This window comes from Triticum urartu, chromosome 7 (genome assembly GCF_003073215.2).
Source record: "Triticum urartu cultivar G1812 chromosome 7, Tu2.1, whole genome shotgun sequence".
In the NCBI taxonomy this organism is placed as follows: Eukaryota; Viridiplantae; Streptophyta; class Magnoliopsida; order Poales; family Poaceae; genus Triticum; species Triticum urartu.
Window position 1 is genome coordinate 82,475,973 of NC_053028.1, and position 27,781 is coordinate 82,503,753.

Here is a 27,781-nt window from a genome sequence, read left to right on the forward strand (position 1 = left end):
TAAATTATCAAAGTATTTTTTGTTCAAAACAGTAATAGAAAAAAGAATTATCATAAAGATTTTTTTGTTAGAAACTTCAATAGCAAAAAGAATTTTCATAAACAATTTTTTGATAGAAACTAAAATAACAAAATCTTTTTTTGAAAATAATGATAAAATACATTAATATTAAATAGCAGGAAAAAGAATCACTAAAAAATCTATTTTTATAATGAAGTTATTCAAAACTAGTAATTCACACAAATTTCAAAGAATTCAAATTTAAACTATTTAAATTTGAAAACTAATGGCACTAATAGAAAGTTTATAATTTTTGTGACCTAAAGGCAAAAATAATTTTAAAAATAAATCAAAAAGCAAAAGAAAATTAAGTAATGCAAAAAACAAAACAAACATACTAGAAAAAATTACGAAAAATGCCGCCTACTGGGCCACATTGCCTGCATACGACTAGAAACCCATCTGTACATGGGCCCGGATGCAGGCCCGCAGGCCCAATAGGCCCAACATGGCAGTGAAGTGGGTAGGCAAGTACTGCCTGCAAATTAGAGAGGAGCTCGAAAGCTCTGCCGCAACGCAGCTTATAAATAGGTGTTGAGCTCTCTCAGCTAGCGAGGTGGGACTAAACTCCCACCACACCACCGCCGTGCCAGTTTATTTGTCCCGGTTTGTGCCACCAACCGGGACCAATGCCCATCTTTGGTCCCGGTTGGTGCCACAAACCGGGATGAAGACCCACCTTTGGTCTCGGTTCGTGCCACCAACCAGGACCAAAGGTCTTTGCTTCCTCCCTTTGGGCTGCTGAAAACTGACCTTTGGTCCTGGTTGGTGGCACCAACCGGGACCAATGCCCCTTTAGTCCCGGTTGGTGTCACCAACCGGGACCAATGCTCTGGGTATATAAGCAAACACTTGTGAAAAATTTCATTCTCACCTCGCAGTTGCCCCCGACGACGCCAACGACATCGATGCTGCTAGGCTGCACCGACACCGTCCGCCGCCCTGCCATCGCCGTTGCCCGTGCCCTGTCATCGCCGTCGCCGTCCCCGAGCCCACGCGCCCCTGCCCCCGCCCCTGCTGCCCCGCCCCCGAGCGCGCCGGCCGGCGCCACCCGTGCCCCGGCCAGCCACCACCGTCGCCGTCGCCGTGCCCTCGCCGCCCCCGCCGTGGCCCTCGCCGGCCGTCTCCGCTGTGAGCCGCCACCCCGGCTCTCTGCATTTTTTCTTCTTATATGTCGATTTTTTTATATGATGAATTTTTTTGTTCATATATATAATTTATTTATGTATGTGGCTATATGTATGTATGGATGTGGCTAATATGTTTGGATGTTCATAGCATGTTTTTCTTCATATATGTATTAATTTTTTTTATTTAGGTTGTTAGTAGATATCGATTTTAGGTTAGTTGATTTTAGGTTAGTGGAGAGGAAATAGAAAATAAGGAAAAAGAAGAAAGAGGAAGAAGGAAGAAGGAAGAAGAAGAAAAAGAAGGAGAGGAAAAAGGAAAATAAGAAGAGGAAGAAGGAGACGAAGAACGAGAAGAAGAGGAGAGGAAGAAGAGGAGAGAAAAAATTAGAAGAGGAAGAAGAATAAAAAGAGAGGAGATTATTCTATTTTTTATTCTTCTCCTCTATTCCTTCTTCTTCTCCTCTTTCTTCTTCTTCTTCTTCTATTTTTTATTCTTCTCCTCTATTCCTTCTTCTTCTCCTCTTTTTTCTTCTTCTTCTTCCTCTTCTTATTATCTGGAATGAGGGTGTCGAGGATCGCTGAGCGGTCGAGGGTCGGGAACTAGGGTAGATGGTCGAGGGTCACCGAGGGGTCGAGGTTTGAGGATCACCGAGGGGTCAAGGGTCGAGGTTCGAGGATCGCCTAGGGTTCGAGGGTCGACGCTCGTCGAGGGGTCGAGGATCGCCGAGGGGTCGAGGGTCGGTATGTTGTGCTAGGAGGGCATCCAAACTCTACACTACTAGGAAAAGGGCTATAGATGAAATTGACACTAATGGCACACCAGAGAAGTGGTGCGCCACTACTATATACTAATGGCGCACCATGTGGTGATGTGCCATTAGTGTGGAAGACACTAATGGCGCACCAGGCACAAGGTGCACCACTAGTAACAATTTTTTTTTCATTTTTCCAACCATACTAATGGCGCATCCAGGCAAAGTGCGCCATTAATAGTTCTAACTAGTAATGGCACACCAGCCATAGAGTGCGCCACTACTGTATTTTTTTATTCTTTTTTTTGTAAAACTACTAATGGCGCACCGTTCCAAAGTGCGCCATTAGTATGTATATATATATATATATTACTTTTTTGCAAAACTACTAATGGCGCACGGCCAGGAGGTGCGCCATTAGTATGTTGGGTTACTAATGGCACATGGCTGTGTGGTGCGCCATTAGTAACCTGGGACCAGCTAGATATTTTGGACAGCCACACCTACACACTCACTTTCCCCACTTGATTCCCTCCACCTCCTTCTCCAAGCTTGTCGGCTGCCTCCTCCTCCTCACCTCATTTGCACCATAGATTCATCAATATTAAGTGGTGAAATTACCTTTTTTGATAGGTAAGTAAGGGGAAAGCTATCTTCATGTTGTAGATCTACTTTTTTTCTCCCTAGCTCGCTCCAACAACGTGCACATGCACTTTTTGTGGCCTGGCTAGATTTATGTATGTTTGTGGTGTTGCATATGTTTGTGGTGTTGCATATATGTTTGTGTTTGCAGGTACCGGTATTTGAAATGCGATAGTTGCCAATATTTTGCCGGAATGTTGATTCATTTCCGTTTCGGCGAGAATTTTGGCACTATGCATTCTTTTTGCTTCTATTTTTAGGGAAAGTCATGCCAAAAAAATTTCTTGGTTCTAAAATATCATTTTGCTCTACCCCGCAGGTGACCATGGTCTGCACGATGACCGAAGGCATCGTGAATAGGTTTTTGAGCTCCGCGAAGGCCGAGATGCTTCAAAAGAACGAGACGGAGATAAGATGTCTGTGTCGTAGATGGAAGCTGAAGAGCCTTATTGCGGACCCAGATTCCGGGCAGGTGCGGGACCACCTGCTCTTGTGTGGTTTCATGGATGGCTATCAGTGGCAAGGTGATGAAGATGACTATGAAGTCGTCCATGGGGGCCGGGCAAGAAATGAGGAAGGGCAGCAAGACAACCACCGCGGCTCGGGTGGGCGAGAAGACGAAGAATCTCCAGAACATGATCATGACGGTGATGCTGTACACAGTCATCATGTAGAAGATGCCGGACATGATGATGAGGAAGACGCCGGAGCAGACGAAGGGCATGATCATGAAGATGAAGATGCCGGCAGAGCAGACGACGATGTACCATCAATGGGCTAGGTGCAGGACCCTCATATTCAAGAGCTGCTTCTCAAGCAGACGGATAACGCAAGAGCTGCCGCCCGAGAGAAAGCCAAGCTGGATCAACTGGATATAGACGCGGTTACTCCATTGTATGAAGGATGCAGACCCGAGGATACCCGCCTGAAAGTAACGCTCATGGCTTTGGAGATGAAGGTAAAACTCAAAATGACCGACGCATGCTTCGACGAGAACATGTCATTCTGGCACGAACGTCTTCCCAAGGGGAACAAGTGCCCGACCAGTTTCGAGGAGGCAAAGAAAGTCGTGTGTCCTGTGGATTTACCGCACGTGAAATACCATGTGTGCATGAACAATTGCATCAATTATCGGGGCGAGCACGCGGAGTCTACCATATGTCCGGTGTGCGGCGTCACTCGATACAAAAAGAGGGAGAAAGCTCCTCGAAAAGTGGTGTGGTACTTTCCGATCACTCCTCGTCTGCAGCGGTATTTCGCGGACCCTAAGGTAGCAAAGCTCCTGAATTGGCACGCGGATAGGGAGGAGAAGAAGCGAGAAGATGACGCAAATGATCCGGAGAAAAATAAAAAAGACAAGATGCTGAGTCACCCTAAGGATGGGAGCCAGTGGCAAGCATTGAACTTCGAAAACCCAGAATTTGGGAAGGATCCAAGGAACATCGTGCTGGGCGCGAGCACCGATGGAGTCAATCCGTTTGGCAGCAAGAGAAGCACACATAGCACCTGGCCTGTGTTTGTGTGGATGTAAAACCTTCTGTTGGGGAACATAGTAATTTCAAAAAAAATTCCTACGCACACGCAAGATCATGGTGATGCATAGCAACGAGAGGGGAGAGTGTTGTCTACATACCCTCGTAGACCGTTCGCGGAAGCGTTATATCAACGCGGTTGATGTAGTCGTACGTCTTCACGTCCGACCGATCCAAGTACCGAAAGCACGGCACCTCCGAGTTCTGCACACGTTCGGCTCGGTGATGTCCTCACCTTCTCGATCCAGCAAGAGGGGCGAAGTAGTAGATGAGTTCCGGCAGCACGACGGTGTGGTGACGGTATTGGTGAAGAACAATCTCCGCAGGGCTTCGCCTAAGCACTACGAAAACTATGATAGAGGATAAACTAGAGGAGACGGGGTTGCCGGCACACGGCTTGGTGTTTCTTGATCTGTCTTTTGTGCTAGCCCTGCCTCTCTATTTATATGTTGAGCCCTGGGGTCGAAACTTGGAGTAAAAGCCTCCACAAAGTCGGTTTCACCCGAAAGGCAAGAGTCCTTCTCGGACTCCAGGGCCAGATGCCAGGGTTCCTAGCGTCTGGACCCAGACGCCAGGGACCCTGGCGTCTGGCCCCTGGACTCCGCAAAACTTCCTTTTGCGCTTTTCAAAACCCTTGTGGGCTTTCCCCTTTGGCCCAAATAAAGTGTTCTCGTACCCAAACATTTCGGGAAACATCCGAAACCCCTTCCGGTGATTTCCGGAACCCTTCCGGTGACCAAACACTATTATCACATATATCAAACTTTATCTCCGGACCATTCCGGAGTTCCTCATCATGTCCGTGATCTCATCCCGGACTCCAAACAACATTCGGTCACCAACATACATAACTCACATAGTACTATATCGTCAACGAACGTTAAGCGTGCGCACCCTACGGGTTCGAGAACTATGTAGACATGACCGAGACACCTCTCTGGTCAATAACCAATAGCGGGACCTGGATGCCCATATTGGCTCCTACATATTCTACGAAGATCTTTATCGGTCAGACCGCATAACAACATACGTTGTTCCCTTTGTCATCGGTATGTTACTTGCCCGAGATTCGATCGTCGGTACCCAATACCTAGTTCAATCTCGTTACCGGCAAGTCTCTTTACTCGTTCCGTAATACATCATCTCACAACTAACATATTAGTTGTAATGCTTGCAAGGCTTATGTGATGTGCATTACCGAGAGGGCCCAGAGATACCTCTCCGACAATCGGAGTGACAAATCCTAATCTCGAAATACGCCAACCCAACATGTGACGTTTGGTAGCACACAAAGTGTTCCTCCGGCAAACGGGAGTTGCATAATCTCATAGTCATAGGAACATGTATAAGTCATGAAGAAAGCAATAGCAACATACTAAACGATCGGGTGCTAAGCTAATGGAATGGGTCATGTCAATCAGATCATTCAACTAATGATGTGATCCCGTTAATCAAATAACAACTCTTTGTCCATGGTTAGGAAACATAACCATCTTTGATTAACGAGCGAGTCAAGTAGAGGCATACTAGTGACACTCTGTTTGTCTATGTATTCACACATGTATTATGTTTCCGGTTAATACAATTCTAGCATGAATAATAAACATTTATCATGATATAAGGAAATAAATAATAACTTTATTATTGCCTCTAGGGCATATTTCCTTCAGTCTCCCACTTGCACTAGAGTCAATAATCTAGATCACATCACCATGTGATTAACATTGATAGTTCACATCATCATGTGATTAACACCCATAGTTCACATCGCCATGTGACCAACACCCAAAGGGTTTACTAGATTCGGTAATCTAGTTCACATCGCTATGTGATTAACACCCAAAGAGTACTAAGGTGTGATCATGTTTTGCTTGTGAGAGAATCTTAGTCAACGGTCTTTCACATTCAGATCCGTTATGTATTTTGCAATTTTCTATGTCTACAATGCTCTGCACGGAGCTACTCTAGCTAATTGCTCCCACTTTCAATATGTATCTAGATCGAGACTTAGAGTCATCTAGATCAGTGTCAAAACTTGCATCGACATAACCCTTTACGGCGAACCTTTTTGTCACCTCCATAATCGAGAAACATATCCTTATTCCACGAAGAATAATTTTGACCGCTGTCCAGTGATCTACTCCTAGATCACTATTGTACTCCCATGCCAATCAGTGTAGGGTATACAATAGATCTGGTCCACAGCATAGCATACTTTATAGAACCTATGGCTGAGGCATAGGGAATGATTTTCATTCTTTTTCTATCTTCTGCCGTGGTCGGGCTTTGAGTCTTACTCAACTTCACACCTTGTAATACAGGCAAGAACTCTTTCTTTGACTACTCCATTTTGAACTACTTCAAAATCTTGTCAAGGTATGTACTCATTGAAAAAACTTATCAAGTGTCTTGATCTATCTCTATAGATCTTGAAGCTCAATATTTAAGCAGCTTCACCGAAGTCTTTCTTTGAAAAACTCCTTTCAAACACTCCTTTATGCTTTACAGAATAATTCTACATTATTTCCGATCAACAATATGTCATTCACATATACTTATCAGAAATGTTGTAGTGCTCCCACTCACTTTCTCGTAAATACAGGCTTCAACGCAAGTCTGTAAAAAACTATATGCTTTGATCAACTCATCAAAGCGTATATTCCAACTCCGAGATGCTTGCACCAGTCCACAGATGGATCGCTGGAGTTTGCACATTTTGTTAGCACCTTTCGGATTGACAAAACCTTCTGGTTGCATCATATACAACTCTTCTTTAATAAATCCATTAAGGAATGCAGTTTTGTTTATCCATTTGCCAGATTTCATAAAATGCAGCAATTACTAACATGATTCGGACAGACACAAGCATAGATACGAGTGAGAAACTCTCATCGTAGTCAACGCCTTGAACTTGTCGAAAACCTTTTGCGACAATTCTAGCTTTGTAGATAGTAACACTACTATCAGCGTCCGTCTTCCTCTTGAAGATCCATTTATTCTCAATTGCTTGCCGATCATCGGGCAAGTCAACCAAAGTCCATACTTTGTTCTCATACATGGATCATATCTCAGATTTCATGGCTTCAAACCATTTTGCGGAATCTGGGCTCACCATCGCTTCTTCATAGTTCGTAGGTTCATCATGATCTAGTAGCATGACTTCCAGAACAGGATTACCATACCACTCTGGCACGGATCTCACTCTGGTTGATCTACGAGGTTCAGTAGTATCTTGATCTAAAGTTTCATGATCATCATCATTAGCTTCCTCACTAACTGGTGTAGGTGTCACTGAAACAGTTTTCTGTGATGTACTACTTTCCAATAAGGGAGCAGGTACAGTTACCTCGTCAAGTTCTACTTTCCTCCCACTCACTTCTTTCGAGAGAAACTCCTTCTCTAGAAAGGATCCATTCTTAGCAACGAATGTCTTGCCTTCGGATCTGTGATAGAAGGTGTACCCAACAGTCTCCTTTGGGTATCCTATGAAGACACATTTCTCCGATTTGGGTTCGAGCTTATCAGGTTGAAGCTTTTTCACATAAGCATCACAGCCCCAAACTTTAAGGAACGACAACTTTGGTTTCTTTCCAAACCATAGTTCATAAGGCGTCGTCTCAACGGATTTAGATGGTGCCCTATTTAACGTGAATGCAGCTATCTCTAATGCATAACCCCAAAACGATAGTGGTAGATCGGTAAGAGACATCATAGATCGCACCATATCTAATAAAGTATGGTTATGACGTTCGGACACACCATTACATTGTGGTGTTCCAGGTGGCATGAGTAGTGAAACTATTTCACATTGTTTTTAACTGAAGGCCAAACTCGTAACTCAAATACTTTTCTCTAAGATCAGATCGTAGAAACTTTATTTTCTTGTTACGATGATTTTTCACTTCACTCTGAAATTCTTTGAACTTTTCAAATGTTTCAGACTTATGTTTCATCAAGTAGATATACTCATATCTGCTCAAATCATCTGTGAAGATCAGAAAATAATGATACTTGTCGCGAGCCTCAATATTCATCGGACCATATACATCAGTATGTATGATTTCCAACAAATCTGTTGCTCGCTCCATTGTTCCGAAGAACAGAGTTTTAGTCATCTTGCCCATGAGGCATGGTTCGCAAGCATCAACTGATTCATAATCAAGTGATTCCAAAAGCCCATCAGCATGGAGTTTCTTCATGCGCTTTTACACCAATATGACCTAAACGGCAGTGCTACAAATAAGTTGCACTATGATTATTAACTTTGCATCTTTTGGTTTCAATATTATGATTATGTGTATCACTACGATCGAGATCCAACGAACTATTTTCATTGGGTGTGTAACCATATAAGGTTTTATTCATGTAAACAGAACAACAATTTATTCTCTTACTTAAATGAATAACTGTATTACAATAAACATGATCAAATCATATTCATGCTCAACGCAAACACCAAATAACACTTATTTAGGTTCAACACTAATCCCGAAATTATAGGGAGTGTGCGATGATGATCATATCAATCTTGGAACCACTTCCAACACACATCGTCACTTCACCCTTAACTAGTCTCTGTTTATTCTGCAACTCCCGTTTTGAGTTACTAATCTTAGCAACTGAACTAGTATCAAATACTGAGGGTTTGCTATAAACACTAGTAAAGTACACACCAATAACATGTATATCAAATATACTTATGTTCACTTTGCCATCCTTCTTATCCGCCAATCACTTGGGGTAGTTCCGCTTCCAGTGACCAGTCCCTTTGCAGTAGAAGCACTTAGTCTCAGGCTTAGGACCAGACTTGGGCTTCTTCACTTGAGCAGCAACTTGCTTGTTGTTCTTCTTAAAGTTCCCCTTCTTCCCTCTTCCCTTTTCTTGAAACTAGTGATCTTGTCAACCATCAACACTTGATGTTTTTCTTGATTTCTACCTTCGTTGATTTCAGCATCACGAAGAGCTTGGGAGTTGTTTCCGTTATCCCTTGCATATTATAGTTCATCACGAAGTTCTACTAACTTGGTTATGGTGACTAGAGAATTCTGTCAATCACTATCTTATCTGGAAGATTAACTCCCACTTGATTCAAGCGATTGTAGTACCCAGACAATCTGAGCACATGCTCACTAGTTGAGCGATTCTCCTCCATCTTTTAGCCATAGAACTTGTTGGAGACTTCATATCTCTCAACTCGGGTATTTGCTTGAAATATTAACTTCAACTCCTGGAACATCTCATATGGTCCATGACGTTCAAAACGTCGTTGAAGTCCCGATTCTAAGCCGTAAAGCATGGCACACTGAACTATCGAGTAGTCATCAGCTTTGCTCTGCCAGACGTTCATAACGTCTGCATCTGCGACTGCAATAGGTCCGTCACCTAGCGGTGCATCAAGGACATAATTCTTCTGTGCAGCAATGAGGATAAACCTCAGATCACGGATCCAATCCGCATCATTGCTACTAACATCTTTCAACACGATTTTCTCTAGGAACGTATCAAAATAAACACAGGGAAGCAACAACGCGAGCTATTGATCTACAACATAATTTGCAAAATACTACCAGGACTAAGTTCATGATAAATTTAAGTTCAATTAATCAAATTACTTAAGAACTCCCACTTAGATAGACATCCCTCTAATCCTCTAAGTGATCACGTGATCCAAATCAACTAAACCATAACCGATCATCACGTGACATGGAGTAGTTTTCAATGGTGAACATCATTATGTTGATCATATCTACTATATGATTCACGCTCGACCTTTCGGTCTCCGTGTTCCGAGGCCATATCTGCATATGCTAGGCTCGTCAAGTGTGCAAAACTGGCTTGCACCCGTTGTAGATGGACGTAGAGCTTATCACACCCGATCATCACGTGGTGTCTGGGCACGACGAACTTTGGCAACGGTGCATACTCAGGGAGAACACTTCTTGATAATTTAGTGAGAGATCATCTTATAATGCTACCGTCAATCAAAGCAAGATAAGATGCATAAAAGATAAACATCACATGCAATCAATATAAGTGATATGATATGGTCATCATCATCTTGTGCATGTGATCTCCATCTCCGAAGCACCGTCATGATCACCATCGTCACCGGCGCGACACCTTGATCTCCATCGTAGCATCGTTGTCGTCTCGCCAATCTTATGCTTCCACGACTATCACTACCGCTTAGTAATAAAGTAAAGCATTACATCATGATTGCATTGCATACAATAAAGCGACAACCATATGGCTCCTGCCAGTTGCCGATAACTCGGTTACAAAACATGATCATCTCATACAATAAAATTTAGCATCATGTCTTGACCATATCACATCACAACATGCCCTGCAAAAACAAGTTAGACGTCCTCTACTTTGTTGTTGCAAGTTTTACGTGGCTGCTACGGGCTTAAGTAAGAACCAATCTCACCTACGCATCAAAACCACAACGATAGTTTGTCAATTTGACTCCATTTTAACCTTCGCAAGGACCGGGCGTAGCCACACTTGGTTCAACTAAAGTTGGAGAGACTGTCGCCCGCAAGCCACCTATGTGCAAAGCACGTCGGGGGAACCGGTCTCGCGTAAGCGTACGCGTAATGTTGGTCCGGGTCATCTCATCCAACAATACCGCCGAACCAAAGTATGACATGCTGGTAGGCAGTATGACTTATATCGCCCACAACTCACTTGTGTTCTACTCATGCATATAACATCAAACCATAAAACCTAGGCTCTGATACCACTGTTGGGGAACGTAGTAATTTCAAAAAAAATTCCTACGCACACGCAAGATCATGGTGATGCATAGCAACGAGAGGGGAGAGTGTTGTCTACGTACCCTCGTAGACCGTTCGCGGAAGCGTTATATCAACGCGGTTGATGTAGTCATACGTCTTCATGTCCGACCGATCCAAGTACCGAAAGCACGGCACCTCCGAGTTCTGCACACGTTCGGCTCGGTGACGTCCTCGCCTTCTCGATCCAGCAAGAGGGGTGAAGTAGTTGATGAGTTCCGGCAGCACGACGGCGTGGTGACGGTATTGGTGAAGAACAATCTCCGCAGGGCTTCGCCTAAGCACTACGAAAACTATGACAGAGGATAAACTAGAGGAGACGGGGTTCCTGTCACACGGCTTGGTGTTTCTTGATCTGTCTTTTGTGCTAGCCCTGCCTCTCTATTTATATGTTGAGCCCTGGGGTTGAAACTTGGAGTAAAAGCCTCCACAAAGTCGGTTTCACCCGAAAGGCAAGAGTCCTTCTCGGACTCCAGGGCCAGACGCCAGGGTTCCCGGCATCTGGACCCAGACGCCAGGGATCCTGGCGTCTGGCCCCTGGACTCCGCAAAACTTCCTTTTGTGCTTTTCAAAAACCTTGCGGGCTTTCCCCTTTGGCCCAAATAAAGTGTTCTCGTACCCAAACATTTCGGGAAACATCCGGAACCCCTTCCGGTGATTTCCGGAACCCTTCCGGTGACCAAACACTATTATCACATATATCAAACTTTATCTCCGGACCATTCCGGAGTTCCTCGTCATGTCCGTGATCTCATCCCGGACTCCGAACAACATTTGGTCACCAACATACATAACTCACATAGTACTATATCGTCAACGAACGTTAAGCGTGCGGACCCTACGGGTTCGAGAACTATGTAGACATAACCGAGACACCTCTCTGGTCAATAACCAATAGCGGGACCTGGATGCCCATATTGGCTCCTACATATTCTACGAAGATCTTTATCGGTCAGACCGAATAACAACATACGTTGTTCCCTTTGTCATCGGTATGTTACTTGCCCGAGATTCGATCGTCGGTATCCAATACCTAGTTCAATCTCGTTACCAGCAAGTCTCTTTACTCGTTCTGTAATACATCATCTCACAACTAACATATTAGTTGTAATGCTTGCAAGGCTTATGTGATGTGCATTACCGAGAGGGCCCAGAGATACCTCTCCGACAATTGGAGTGACAAATCCTAATCTCGAAATACGCCAACCCAACATGTACCTTTGGAGACACCTGTAGAGCTCCTTTATAATCACCCAGTTACGTTGTGACGTTTGGTAGCACACAAAGTGTTCCTCCGGCAAACGGGAGTTGCATAATCTCATGGTCATAGGAACATGTATAAGTCATGAAGAAAGCAATAGCAACATACTAAACGATCGGGTGCTAAGCTAATGGAATGGGTCATGTCAATCAGATCATTCAACTAATGATGTGATCCCGTTAATCAAATAACAACTCTTTGTCCATGGTTAGGAAACATAACCATCTTTGATTAACGAGCTAGTCAAGTAGAGGCATACTAGTGACACTCTGTTTGTCTATGTATTCACACATGTATTATGTTTCCGGTTAATACAATTCTAGCATGAATAATAAACATTTATCATGATATAAGGAAATAAATAATAACTTTATTATTGCCTCTAGGGCATATTTCCTTCACCTTCTCCCCTGGTTGTGCATGAAGAGGAAGTACATTCACATGAGTATGCTAATTGAAGGGCCGAAACAACCAGGGAACGACATCAATCTGTATCTAGGGCTGCTGAAAGAGGAGTTAGACACGCTGTGAAAAACGCCAGCCAATACGTGGGATGCCGCAGAGAAAGAATATTTCCCTATGAGAGCCGCACTGCTCACGACGGTGCACGACTATCTCTGTTACGGATATCTCGCGGGGCAGGTGGTCCACGGATTTTCTGGATGCGTCAGGTGCATGGATGACACAACGTATCGCCAGCTAGATAGAGATCCCGGGTCTTCAAAAACCGTGTTCATGGGACATCGAAGGTGGCTTCGCGACGATGACCCATGGAGGAAACGCAAGGATCTGTTCGATGGTGAAACCGAACCCCGAAGACGCCCGCGTACGAGGAGCGGCGAGGAAATAGATGGGCTGTTGAAAAATTGGAAAGATTGCCCATTGCCGGGAAAGAAGCAAAAGGCGCCAGAGCCGGGAAAGAAGTGAAAGGCGCCAGAGCCGCTGCTGAAGGTATGGAAAACGAGGTCTGTTTTCTGGGACTTGCCGTCCTAGAAGATCCACCGTGTGCCTCACAGCCTTGATGCCATGCATATCACGAAGAACGTGTGCGAGAGTCTGCTTGGTGCCCTGCTCAACATGCCAGAGAGGACCAAAGATGGGCCGAAAGCAAGGGCAGACTTGAAATCAATGGGCATCAGGCAGGAGCTTCACGCTAATGATGATGATGATGATGATGATGATGATGATGATGATGATGACGATGATGATGATGATGATGAGGCGAAGCAGGACACAGAAAGTCGTCGCAAAGGCAAAAAGGCCAAGAAGACCAGAAATGACTACCCTCCCGCGTGCTTCACTCTAAGTCAGGAGGAGATCGAGCAGTTTTTCACCTGCCTCGTAGGAGTAAAACTTCCTTACGGTTACGCGGGGAAGATAAGCAGATACCTAGACCCAGCGAAGCAGAAGTTTAGCGGGATGAAGTCTCACGACTGTCATGTGCTGATGACGCAGATACTTCCAGTTGGAATCCGTGGGATCATGGACGTGCACGTCCGTGAAACGCTATTTGGCCTATGCAACTTTTTCGATGTCATCTCTCGGAAGTCGGTTGGCGTGAGGCAACTCAGAAGGCTACAGGAAGAGATCGTGGTGATACTATGCGAGCTTGAGATGTACTTCCCGCCCGCATTCTTCGACGTTATGGTGCATCTGCTGATCCATATCATGGAGGATATCATCCAACTCGGGCCGACGTTCCTGCACAGCATGATGCCGTTCGAAAGGATGAATGGTGTCATCAAAGGATACGTTCGCAACATGTCACGTCTAGAGGGAAGTATAGGCAGGGGCTTTCTGACCGAAGAGTGCATCTCCTATTGCACGAATTATCTAGGCTTCAAGAACCCCGTTGGTCTTCCCGTCAACAGGCACCTCGGCAGGCTCGCTGGATGGGGTCACCGTGAGGGTCGCCGCGAAATACATGTCGACTTCGAGGGTCGACTCGCCGACTTTGAAAGAGCAAACCTAGTCGTGCTACAACACATAGACGTGGTCGATCCTTGGGTGGTAGAGCACAAAACCTTTATTGAGAAGACGTACAATGACCGAGGCCAACAGAGGACGGACGGAGATATAATCAAAGAGCACAACTCATGTTTCATGCGTTGGTTCAAGCAGAAGCTTCTGTCATACCCTTTACATGAGGATTCTTCCACGGAAGAACAACTCATATTCGCCTTGTCACAGGGCGCCGAGCACAACCTGATGACCTATGATGCGTACGATATCAACGGCTACACATTCTACACCGAGGACAAGGACATGAAGAGCGATGGTTATCAGAACTCCGGGGTAACGGTGGAATCCTACACCGGTAACGACAAGGACAGATACTACGGAAGGATCGAGGAAATCTGGGAGCTGAGCTACGCTGGAGAGAAGGTCCCGATGTTCCGTGTCAGATGGGCCAAGAGCGTCCTAAAAGAAGACCGGTATTTCACCACCATGGTTATACCCGAAGCCAAATCCAAGACCGCGGGCACAAACGTCACCGCGAAAAATGAGCCATGGGTACTGGCTTCCCAAGTGGACCAATGCTTCTTCATTACCGACCCGTCAAAGCCCAGTCGTGTTGTCGTGAGGAGAGGCAAAAGGAAGATCATCGGAATGGAAGGAGTAGCCAATGAGCAAGACTTCGACAAGTACGGTGACCCGAAGATCGAACATGACGACAACGATGAAGTAGCAGCATACACCAGAAGAAGAAGCAGGACCACCCTACCTAAAGGACGTCCGTTCCACAGAAGAACTCCATTTGCGAAAAAGAAGGGCAAGAAGATTGTGAACAGATAGCTAACTAAGATCGATTGTATTTAAATCGTAGTCTTCATTTCTCAATTGTATTTCATGGGCACTTTTTGATATCATGAATATTTTTAAATTTCATTGGCACTTTTTGAATTCATGAGGACACTCGATCTCGATCCCCCTCCATCTCGATCTCGATTCCACCCGCACCCTCCCCCGCTAGCTCCACCGCTGCCGACGACCCACCGCACCCTCCCCCGCTCCACCGCCGCCGACGAGCACCCCCTGCACCCTCCATCTCGATCTCGATTCCACCCGCACCCTCCCCCGCTAGCTCCACCACCGCCGACGTCCCAACCGCACCCTCCCCCGCTCCACCGCCGCCGACGAGCACCCCCGCACCCTCCATCTCGATCTCGACTCCCCCGCTCCACCGCCGCCGATGATGATATTTTCAAATAACAAATTTGATGATATTTTTTAAAAAATATATTACTCTTTTTATAAAAAATTATTACTGTTTCATATTCATATTCATTTTCTAAAAAATAATAATAATAAATTGTAGACTACAATTGTTGTTAACAACAATTATTACTATTTTTATAAAAAAATATTACTGTTTCATATTCATATTCATTTTTAAAAAAATAATAATAATAAAATATACTAATGGCGCACCGGCCTGGTGGTGTGCCATTGCTATCTGAAAAAAAAGATTTCTAATGGCGCACCGGCGGTGGGTGCGCCATTGCTATCTAAAAAAATATTTCTAATGGTGCGCCATTAGTAAGCTTCCCCCTATAGCTAAGTCCTCCCTCTCCCTCGCGACATCCCCTTCGTCCCTCTCTCCCTCGCCAGACCCACGACGCCGCCGCCCCGACCCCCGCCGGACTCCACCCCGCCGCCCCCGCGCCCCCACCCCTGCCGCCCCGACCCTCAACGTCTTCGCCTTCCTCCTCGCCGTCGGCGCCGAGCAGTGACGCAGCACCGTACGCCCCCCCGACCCTCCTCCTCCCCTTCCTCCTCCTCCTCCTCCTCCTCTTGCCCCCCGCCTGCGCCGGGGCTGACGGCCCCTTCTCTGTCTCGCAGGGCAAGGTCTCCGGCGCCTCTACGACACCGACGCCTCCACCGTCTACGGCGTCTGCGCCTTCTTCCACCCCCGGCCACCGCGGCCTCACCGTCGATCCGCGTCACCTCGTCAACCCCGGCCCCGCACGAGCTCGCCATCGTCTTCCTCTCGGTGAGCTGCACCGGTTCGCCTTCCCCCCCCCCCCTCTCGCCATCGTCTAATTTGCTGTTCTCAGTACAGTAGTTTACTCTGGTTCTCAAGCTGTGGATGAAATTCAGTCAGTGGATACAAAGCTAGAGAAATAATCCAGGAAAAAGGCTGTACAAAGATGCATTAGCATTAGAATCACATTTCTGTTCTAATGTAAAAACACCAAAGATGCATCATGTACTCTGCAGAAATGTTGCAAAAAAGATTCAGTTAACACAGAAGTTAACTGAATGTGTCCCTCAATGTCCAAAGTTCATCAGTGAACTGAATGTTAACAGAAGTTAATTGAATCTTTGGATAATTTGTGATCCTCACCTAGAGTAGAAGCAATTTCTGATCTACTGTTGCTATCAATTTACAATATTGAGCAGTGCTACACCTTCACAATATTGTGCAACATCCCATTCGCCTTAAAGGGAGAGGGAAGGTTAAAAAGTTCAGGTTCTGTTAACTGAACATTTTCAGGTTTAGGTTCTGTTAACTGAAAAAGTTTAGGTTCAGAAACATTGTTGGACTGATAGGAAGTTTGTTGAATAGAGAAATCTACACCTGTAATTTGTACTGTTATGCCTTTGTTACTCCAGTCAAAATTTCAGCCAAAATTTTCCTGTCAAAATTTTCAGTCAAGCACAACTGATCATGTAACTTGAGAAAATTATTGGAGTAGATCAAATTCAGCCATTATAATGTTTGATGCCTGCATCAACACTTCTCTGTACTGCATGCGGTTGTTATAGTTGAGGGTCAAAAGTAGGGGTTAGCTTTAACATGATTCGCTAGTGCTTTTACATGTTTGCATTGCTTCCAAGAGTAACAACAGGTGCTTAGGACACCTTTAGGAGATCTACTCATCTATAATGATGCTACTCAAGGATAGGAACCCTAGGCTTCTCTATATATTTTTTGAGTGTCCTTTATTGGTGGTTCTATGATGTAGTCCAGATGAAACCAATTGCATTGAGAAATAGAGTATTAAAATAGAACTTGACGTGGTTTTCCACTTAGCTATCTGAATTGAGAAAAAACATAGCTTTTGCGGTCTCTGAGGCAAAACTTGCTACTCCATATACAACTAATACTACTACTAGACAAGATACTACTCCATATACTACTAATACTACTACTGTATTTCATTTCAAAAGTTCAAAATGCTGGTACTGAGATTTTCATTTCAATGAGTGATGTTTTTCCTAGCGGTAGAAAAAACATAGCAACTTCTTTGATTTTATAAAGTTGTTCTTATATGGGTGAAACTTCACTTGTTTTTAGGCTAGTGCAGGGTGTTGCTTCTTCTGTATGGGCCAACTATGTCACAAATAAATTGTTCCTTCCTCTGTATTTGACAAGTAATGACTTGCAAAGATGATGATCATTTTGCTAGTTTGCTGGGTTTTGTCTCCGACCATTGTGTCGTGATGAATTTGCAGGTACCCCGAGAGGCCCTTGAGTTTGCCGGAATGTCGATTAACTTCCATTCCGGCAAATTTAGGTACTCCATATGTCCTATTTTTAGCAAAGGTCATGCCGAAATTTTCTGTGAATTTTAGCATAACTTTGCTAAAAATAGGACATATGGGGTACTTGCGACTAATGCATGGGCCGGGGTATCTTAGTACTTAGTTAAGTAGGGTCAACTGCCCCACCATTCTTGCTGCATTGAACCATAGGTTGCAATAGAGCCAAGTGATTAGGCCCAACTTAGAATTCTCCTTAGCATCCATAAACCCTACATGATAAACCCAACAATAGGTGGCAATAGAGCCAAGTGATTAGTGCCAAGTGATTAGGCCCAACCTAGGGTGCCTCGGCATCGATAAACCCTAAATGATGAAAACTTAACTTGGCTTCTATAGGGTGCCTCGGTGTCGATGAGAACCTAAATGATGTACGCTTAGGCTTTTAGGGTGCCTCGGAGTCGACAAACCCTAAATGATAAAAGCTTAGCTTTTAGGATGCCTCGGTGTCGACAAACCCTAAATGATGAGACCATGATCTTGTTCCTTGACAATAACCAACTTTTTGACCAAACTTTTTTCCTATTTAGAGTGAAACATGGCCCACAACGATGAGGCCGGCGGTTCGGGCGGCAAGCCATTCTGGGAGCTGTCCCAGGAGTTGGAGGAAGAACCTCACCGCTATGAGGATGCCGCGGAAGGCACCAATCCTGACTACACAACCACTAGTGGCGTCGGGGATGACACCACTGATGGCGCCGCCGAGGATGCCACCACTGATGATGGCGGCGCACGCATAGATGGCAGCCAACCGAAGAGGCAACGGAAGGACCGGCGCCCGAGCGTGCTCGGCACCGTCAGGGAGGAATTTAATGAAGTGAACTCCGACGGGCATCCGACAGCGCCCAAACAAGTAGTCAAGGGGTACTCGGTTCAGCTCGGGTGCATTCTCCGGAGCACCATCTCGATCAACACCGAGAACCTAAGGCAAAAGGACCGAGGGAATTTGCGCAGCCTCCTCTTCACGAAGCTGCACGAACGATACAAGTTCCCCGCTGAGTTTGCAAACACATGCCTCTCAGGAATAAAGTGAACAGTGCCGCCCTCACGAAGATGAGCACGGCCCTGTCTACTTGGAGAAGCATGGTGAAGGCAATGATTGATAAAGGTGATAGTTATGACAAGATCAAGGCGAAATATCCTTTGACGAGCGAAGATGACTACAAGGAGTTCAAGATCAAGTGCGAGAGCCCCGCAACCTCCGAATCAAGTTAGTGGGGGAAAGAAATGCGGCAGTTGAACTTAGGGGTCCACCAACTCGGTCCCGGCGGTTACAGAGTGGCGGAGCCTATATGGGACAAGGAGGACGCGGAGCGTGCCGAGCAAGGCCTACCGCCCCACTTCGAGAAATAAAGTGACAAGCAGACCAGGAACTTCCTCAGGGCCCGGTACAAGGAGGACCCGGTAACAAAGGAGCTTACCACGGATCCGAAGACCAAGCAGCTTGAGCTTGTTCTGGTAAGGAATACACCCCCGCGTAATTAGCTCCATATGGTTGCATTCTAATTAATCCCCAATATTTCTAAATGGTTCACGTTCCTTCCGCAGGACAAAGAAAGCAGTAGCGCGGGGTCGTCTCAGAGATCCCCTTTCGACACCCCTTTGAATAGGGCATTGAACGTAATGAAAAATAAGGATAAGCTCAGTAAGCCGACGTCAGCTGGTCGTGTGGCCGGCAAAGGCTTGTCCACAAAATGGTCGTCATACTATACCGCTGGTGCGAGAAAGGAGACAAAGACCAGCTCGGAAAGCTAGTCGCGCGAGGTTGCAGCACTCAAGGCACAAGTGGCGTGGATTCCGGAGCTTGTCCAAGAGCAAGTGGAACAACAACTGGGAACGAAGCTCAACGCCATGGTGCCTACGTTGATTCATGGGCTGACGACGTGGATTGCGGGCGGCCAACAGGGGCCTCCCCCGGTTCCCAGCTTCACGGCCAACAACTCGCACAGCGCGCAGGCGGCGCCATTGGTGTCTCCGGCGACGCCATTGGTGTCTCTGGCGGAGGCGGTATTCGTGTCTCCGGCGTCGGCACGGGCATTGGAGCTTAATGCACCCGGGTGTACGCCGGTCGGCACCTCGCCAGCAAGCAGCCCCTCCGTCAGTTGCACGCCCGCCGTTGGCGGTGCCTTGACATTAGCCGAGCTCGATGGCATCACGGTAACTAAGCCTCTTGGTCGATGACTTCATCTCCCTGCCTTTGACTGGGCATCTCTGATGCCCTACATGTTTTCGCAGGGTGCCGCCGACGTTCCTTGCACTCTCCTGCACTTCGTGGGCGGCGAGTTGGTCGATGTCGCCAAGGGCAGAATCATTCAACCGGGCAACCCCGTGTTCCACGGTAATCCGATGCCACCCACAGTGTATAGGGTTGAAGTGGTTCGGGTGCTGCCAGGCTGCGACGAGCTGTTGCCTCCGATTTGACCCGCTGGGGCCGAGGAAGAAGATGAGATGACCCTCGGCGCCTGCGTAAGCTGGCCCCTGCTTTGGCCGAAGAGCCAGATTCGTTTGGGGGCGGGGGACACCACCCCATAGACAAGACCGCCAGTCGTGCCGGCGCCAAGCCATGGCAAGAACGCCGCAACGCTACCGGACATGCCGGACATCCCTATGGCACAGGATCCGGACATGCATATGGCACAGGATCCGGACGACGACGACAATGACGACGGTACATTTACCAACGTCGATAAGTACTTTGCCGAACATGGATATGGTGACGAGTTATGCGGGCCTCCTTCTCAAGAACCCAACCAAGACGACCGCGATCTAGCTGGTTCTACGGAGAAACCCAGTTGCAATAGGCGTCGTCTGGCGTTCAGTTCTCAGGAGACGCCTCCAGCTGCTGCCTTCACCGAGCCTCAGATAGCTGAGGTGCGAAATATTATCAGCCCCAACACGCACAAGAAAGCGGTCTGTGAGCAGAACTCGGTCTCATTACAGTAGATCCAGAAGAAGAGCCGGAAACGGAAGACTAAAAAGGGCGCCGGTGCGAGCCAGCCGGCACCGAGTACGATCCGTGCTCAGGACGGGCCACCTTCACCTAAGGATATCTCGAGGAGGGTGCATGTGGCGAGTAGGGTGATGCTACCGACAAATATGCTCAATGCTGCAACCGGTGCTATGCGGAGTCTGCACGACAGTGTTCTTTCTTTGGAGAAGCGGCAACTCAGAGAGAATGATGTGGCATACCCGGTTTTCGTGGCCAAGGTGCCAGAGGGCAAGGGCTTTGTGGATGGCGACATCGGGGGTACGATCGTCCTGCGGTTTGATGACATCTTTGCTATGTTTAACCTTCATCCGCTGCACTACACCTTCTTTCGGCTGTTTTCGCTGGTATGGAGATGCGGATCATTAGAGACAAGACCCCGGACATCGTGATAGTCGACCCCTTTGTAGCGACCAGACCTCAAACAGACTGATCTCTGTGCTCCGATGTCATCCCTGGATCAGTAATGCTGACACCACACAGTACTCGGAGGATTTATAGCAGAGTAGCAATCACACACTTATTACATCGAGTGTCTCGAAGGAGAACCTATTACAATAAATATTGCTTAAGGCCATCTAATAACGATAACAGCGGAAGGCTTGGAAGATAAGTGAGTTCATCAACTCCAACGGCATTACTGAGTATAGAACCACAACCTAAAACTCCTTAATCGTCGTCTGAAAAGTCTGCAACATTAACGTTGCAGCCCGAAAATGGGTCAGCACATGGAATATGCTGGCAAGGTAACACATAGAGAATAATGGAATGCAACAACTATACTATATGCATATTTGGCTGGTGGAAAAGCTCTATGGTTATAGTTTTTGCGTAAAGCCAATTTTTCCCTACTTCAAAGGAATAAATTTAATTACTATCATGGTGGTTGTGAAACATTGAGAATGGTTGACAGCATTCTCAATCCCAATTAAGTAGCATCATTAAAACCCATCAAAATTAATTTTAGAGTAACATGTTGAGATTCACATGATAATCCAGGTACTAGATACTCAAGATGTCCATAACCGGGGACACGGCTAATCATGATTAGTTTATACACTCTGTAGAGGTTTGCGCACTTTTCCCCACAAGACTCGATCGCTTCCGTTTGGTTTCTCGCACTACAGGGTGTTTGAGAAGACGGATGACCGAGACATAGTCTTTCAGAAGCGCTAGCACCTTACGATCGGGTAGACCGTACCACCTACATCCCCTACATCTACTAGTCTACCACTGTAAGAGTTCGCACAACTTAGTCAACTATGCCAGAGCCCATAATGGCTTGTGGCTGCACACGGAAGTTTCTAGTATGAATAATCTCATGATCCCTTTGGGCCTGGGTGGCGGTCCAATAAAAACAGGCAAGTCCTGGAAATCCCAGGTGCCTCAATCCACCCAGATGTGTGTTAGGTTGCCACCTTAGATAAACCATTAATTAACAATCTCACATCTGTCAATGGATATCACTCACCCAAACCACATCTACTAGCATAGCATGGCATAATAAGCAAATGTAGAAGTACTCCCAAAGGTTTGATAATAAACAGGTAATAGGTACTACCTCATCTACTTCCCATCCCAGAATTTAATTAGATCCTAATCATGCAATGTGTGAGGATTGATCTAATGCAATAAAACTGGGTTGTAGAAAAGGTATGATCAAAGTGTTACTTGCCTTGCTGATGATCCGCGTAACCTAGAGATTCAACGTAACAGGCGGCGCACTCCGGGTATTCTATCGCAGACAAACAACAAGCATACAATAAGTACTCCTCTAATGCACAGGTAAAACTCAAATAGAAGATCTAACCAGAAAGTTCAACTTAAGAACTCCGGTTGGCAAAAAGAATCAAATCGAACGAAGCAAAAGAAATCAAATGGCGAAAGAAAACAACTTTGTTCTAGTAATCTGGATCTAGGGCAAATTTTACTGTAGCAAAAACATGTTTAAGTTGATTATTCGGAAAGAGGGTTTCGAGACGAAACTCCAGGCGCTTGAATCGCCTGATTCCGATAAACGAGCGAAAAGTTATACTAAAACGAAAATTGGATCAGAAATCGCGATCAGAAAATAACCATGGAAAATCCGACGAAAAAGACAAAAACGACGAACAGAATTTTTTTTTAAAAAAACTGCATGGAAAACAAGGCGGCGGCGGCGAACCTCGGGCGACGTGCTCCGGCGACGGCGGCGGCGGGCGGCGGCGGCGGCGGCGGCTGGACAGGGGCTAGGGTTAGGGTTTCGTGGTGGCGGGCTGCTCTCCTCTCGCGGGCCTTCGGGCGCTATATAAAGGCCCCAGGCCAGGGAGTCCTGGCCGGGTACGGCCCGAAGTCGGTTTCCATTTTTTTTTAAATCCGCTCGGAAGAAAAATAAAAAGAAATACTAAGCGGACTCCAAAAATCACGAAATAAATTTTGCCGGGTTCCTAAAATCAAGCCCGATAAAGTGAACATTTATCTGGGCCCAAACTACAACTTTGAAAAACGCGCATTTTTCCTAAATTCAAATAAAAATACCGAAAAACTCCGAAATAAAACTTATTTGATTTTTTTATTAAATCTTCAATATTTCTATATTTTGGGAAAGTCATTTTATTCCCTCTCTCATATTTTTGTAATAGAAATAATTGATGATAAAATAAATAAAATCAAATGATCCTGTTAACATAATTTGAGAAAACTCAAATATGTAAATAACGAAATCCCCAACTCTCTCCGTGGATCCTTGAGTTGCTTAGGATTTTCTAGGATCAAAACCAAAAGCAAAATAAAATATGATATGCATGATGACCTAATGTATAACGTTCCAAATTAAAAATTTGGGATGTTACAAACCTACCCCCCTTAAGATGAATCTCGCCCTCGAGATTCGGGTTGGCTAGAAAATAGGTGAGGGTGGTCTTTGAGCAAATCTTCCTCTCGCTCCCAGGTGGCTTCATCCTCCGTGTGGTGGCTCCACTGAACTTTGCAAAACTTGATAACCTTGCTACGAGTAACTCGACTGGCAAACTCGAGGATCTTGACTGGTTTCTCCTCATATGTCAAATTTTTATCCAACTGAATTGCTTCTAATGGCACTGTGTCTCTCAAAGGTATGTCAGCCATCTCCGCGTGACACTTCCTCAACTGAGAAACGTGGAACACATCATGCACTCCGGCCAATCCTTCTGGCAATTTCAACTTGTAGGCCACTTCTCCCATACGCTCCAAAACTCGATATGGTCCTACAAATCATGGCGCTAACTTCCCCTTAACTCCAAAGCGCTTAATCCCTCGAAGTGGGGATAGTCGAAGATAAGCTCTATCTCCAACTTTGTAAACTGTCTCCTTGCGTTTAGAATCTGCGTAGCTCTTCTACCTGGACTGGGCTACCTTGAGCCTATCGCGAATCAACTTCACTTTCTGTTCAGACTCTTTGATCAGATCTGGTCCAAACAACTGGCGGTCTCCAACTTCGTCCCATGACAACGGTGTCCTGCACCTCCTTCCGTACAAAGCTTCGAAAGGTGCCATCTTCAAACTAGTCTGATAGCTATTATTGTAAGAGAACTCTGCATATGGCAAATTATCGTCCCAACTAGATCCATAATCTAGCGCACAAGCTCTCAGCATATCTTCCAAAATCTGATTGACTCTCTCAGTCTGTCCATCTGTCTGCGGGTGAAAAGCTGTGCTAAACTCTAGCCTAGTACCCAAAGTCTCATGTAACTGCTTCCAAAACTTTGAGGTAAACTGGTTTCCTCTATCTGATACGATGCTCCTCGGAACTCCATGCAAACATACGATCCTGGTCATGTATATCTTTGCCAACTTAGCACTGGTGTAAGTGGTCTTTACTGGGATGAAATGTGCTACCTTCGTCAATCGATCGACTACAACCCAAATCGAGTCATAGCCTGAACGAGTCCTTGGTAATCCCGTGATAAAATCCATGCCTAACTTATCCCACTTCCATTCGGGCATCGGCAATGGTTGCAACAATCCTGCTGGCTTCTGATGTTCTGCCTTTACTCTCTGACATACATCACAAATTGCTACATACTCCGCAATATCCTTCTTCATTCCGGTCCACCAGAAAATATCCTTCAAATCCAAATACATCTTGGTATTTCCTGGGTGAATTGAATATGGTGAATCATGTGCCTCTTGCAGAATCAACTTTCTAATCTCCGGGTCATTGGGCACGTAAACACGGTCTTCAAACCATAGGGTGTCGTGCTCATCCTCACGAAATCCTTTAGCTTTTCCTTTGCTCAGTTTCTCCTTTATAGCGGCAATCTCTTTGTCCATTTTGTGAGCTTCTCTGATTCTATCCATCAAAGTTGACTGAATCTCTAGTGCTGCTACATAGCCTCTCGGAACTATTTCCACACATAGTTCACGAAGATTTTCAGCTAACTCCTTGGGTATTTCTCCCGTCATTAACGTATTGACATGGCTCTTGCGGCTTAATGCATCAGCTACTACATTAGCTTTTCCGGGATGGTAATGTAATTTCATGTCATAATCCTTGATAAGCTCCAACCATCTCCTTTGTCTGAGGTTCAACTCCTTCTGCGTGAAAATGTACTTCAAACTCTTATGATCTGTGTACACCTCACAATGATTTCCAATGAGGAAATGTCTCCATGTCTTCAATGCATGCACTACGGCTGCTAACTCCAAATCATGCGTAGCATAATTCAATTCGTGGGGCTTCAGTTTTCGTGAAGCATACGAAACAACTCTTCCTTCCTGCATAAGCACTGCTCCAAGTCCTCGACGTGAAGCGTCGCAATACACCTCATAATCCTTGGTTTGATCTGGCAAAATCAACACTGGTGAGGTAACCAAACGTTTCTTCAACTCCTGGAAACTTGCCTCACACTCCTCAGTCCATTTGAACTTAGTATCCTTCTTCAGCAACTCCGTCATAGGCTTTGCAATCTTTGAGAAATTCTCAATAAACCTCCGGTAGTATCCTGCGAGTCCAAGAAAACTCCGGATCTCTCCAACTGTTATTGGTGCTTCCCACTTGGTCACGGTTTCAACCTTAGCGGGATCTACTACTATACCTTCTCCGGATATAACGTGTCCGAGGAATCCTACTTCCTTCAACCAAAACTCACATTTGTTGAACTTGGCATATAATCGATGTTCTCTGAGCTTTCCAAGTACCAAACGCAAATGCTCCTTATGCTCCTCTTCATTCTTCGAATATACCAGGATATCATCAATGAACACTACGACGAACTTATCCAAAAACTCCATAAACACTTTGTTCATCATGTTCATAAAATAGGCAGGCGCGTTAGTCAGTCCAAATGACATAACGGTATACTCATACAGTCCATATCTTGTGGTAAAAGCTGTCTTAGGTATATCCTGTTCTCGAATCTTCAACTGGTGGTATCCTGATCGCAAATCGATCTTGGAAAACACTTTAGCTCCTTGCAATTGATCAAACAGATCATTGATCATTGGTAGTGGGTACTTGTTCTTGATCATTACTTCATTCAATCCTCGATAGTCAACAACCATCCTTAACGATCCATCCTTCTTCTCCACTAAAAGTACTGGCGATCCCCAAGGCGAAGAACTTGGGCGAATATATCCCTTATCCAGTAACTCCTTAATCTGCTTCTTAATTTCCACCAAATCTTTTGCTGGCATCCTATATGGTCTCTTCGATATTGGCCCAGTGCCTGGCAAAAGCTCAATCAAAAACTCAATGTCTCTATCCGGTGGCATGCCTGGCAACTCTTCGGGAAATACATCAAGAAAATCCTTTACCACTGGTACTTCCTCCTGCACAACTCCTGTTAGTCAATTCACTTGTGTCCTTTTTGGTACATGCCGGGATACATACTTGATCCTTCTCCCTTCTGGTGTGGTAAGCAAAATTGACTTACTAGCACACTCAATATTCCCTTTATACTTTGATAACCAATCCATGCCTAATATCACATCCAATCCTTGAGATTCCAATACTATTAGGTCTGAGGGAAAAACATAGTTACCAATCCTTAATGGTAACCGATCACACCATAAACTTGCCACATACTCTGCTCCTGGCGAGGTTACTAACATGGGTGGCCTAAGGGCTTGGGTTGGTAGGTTATACTTATCCACAAATCCCCTTGAGATGTATGAATGCGATGCACCAGTATCAAAAAGAACGAGTGCAGTAAATGACTTAACCAAAAACTTACCTATTACTGCATCGGGCTGAGCTTCAACCTCCTCCACGCTAACGTGGTTCACCTGTCCCCTATTGAAAGGGTTCGGCTTCTTCCCAGAACTTCCATTGCCGTTTTGGCCTTCAGGACATTCATTTGCAAAATGTCCTGGCTTCGAACACTTATAGCAAGTGACGTGGCTCAAATCCTTCTTGGCTCGGGTTGATGGGGTGCTGCGGTCCTGTCCATTACTTCCTCCATTCCCATTACCATTCTTGGTGCCATTGTGATTGTGCGAGCTACCTACTCCATGGGTATGCTGAAAATGTCCTCCAGGTCTAGGGGTAAAACGAGGCTTCTGCTGAGCTCCTGAATTATACTTTCCTTGTCCATACTTCCTCTTGCGGTTCTCAATTTGCTGCTGCCTCCCTTCAATCATAAGAGCACGATCTACCAACTCCTGGTAGTTGTTGAAGGTGGCTACCATCAACTGCATGCTCAATTCATCATTCAGTCCTTCCAGGAATTTCTCCTACTTAGCTGCATCTGTAGCAACGTCATCTGGGGCATAACATGCTAGCTTACTAAACTCCTCCACATACTGGCCAACTGTCCGTCCTCCTTGGCGCAAGTTACGAAACTCACGCTTCTTCATGGCCATTGCTCCTGCTGAAACATGGGCGGTACGAAAAGCTTGCTGAAACTGGTCCCATGTGACAGTGTCGATTGGGAAGGTGGCTGTGAAATTCTCCCACCAAGATGTTGCGGGTCCTTCTAACTGATGTGCGGCAAACTTAACCTTCTCCGCATCCGTGCATCCTGCTGTGGTCAACTCCCTAGATATCTTGCGGAGCCAATCATCTGCTACTATCGGCTCGGTGCTACTGGAAAACACCGGCGGATTTAGCCTAAGAAA

The 27,781-nt window shown here is 45.6% G+C and overlaps 1 pseudogene; it reads left to right on the top strand.

Moving 5' to 3' along the window:
* Positions 1-968: 968 nt before the first annotated feature.
* Positions 969-27,781, top strand: part of LOC125518427 — a 54,870-nt pseudogene continuing 28,057 nt past the window's right edge.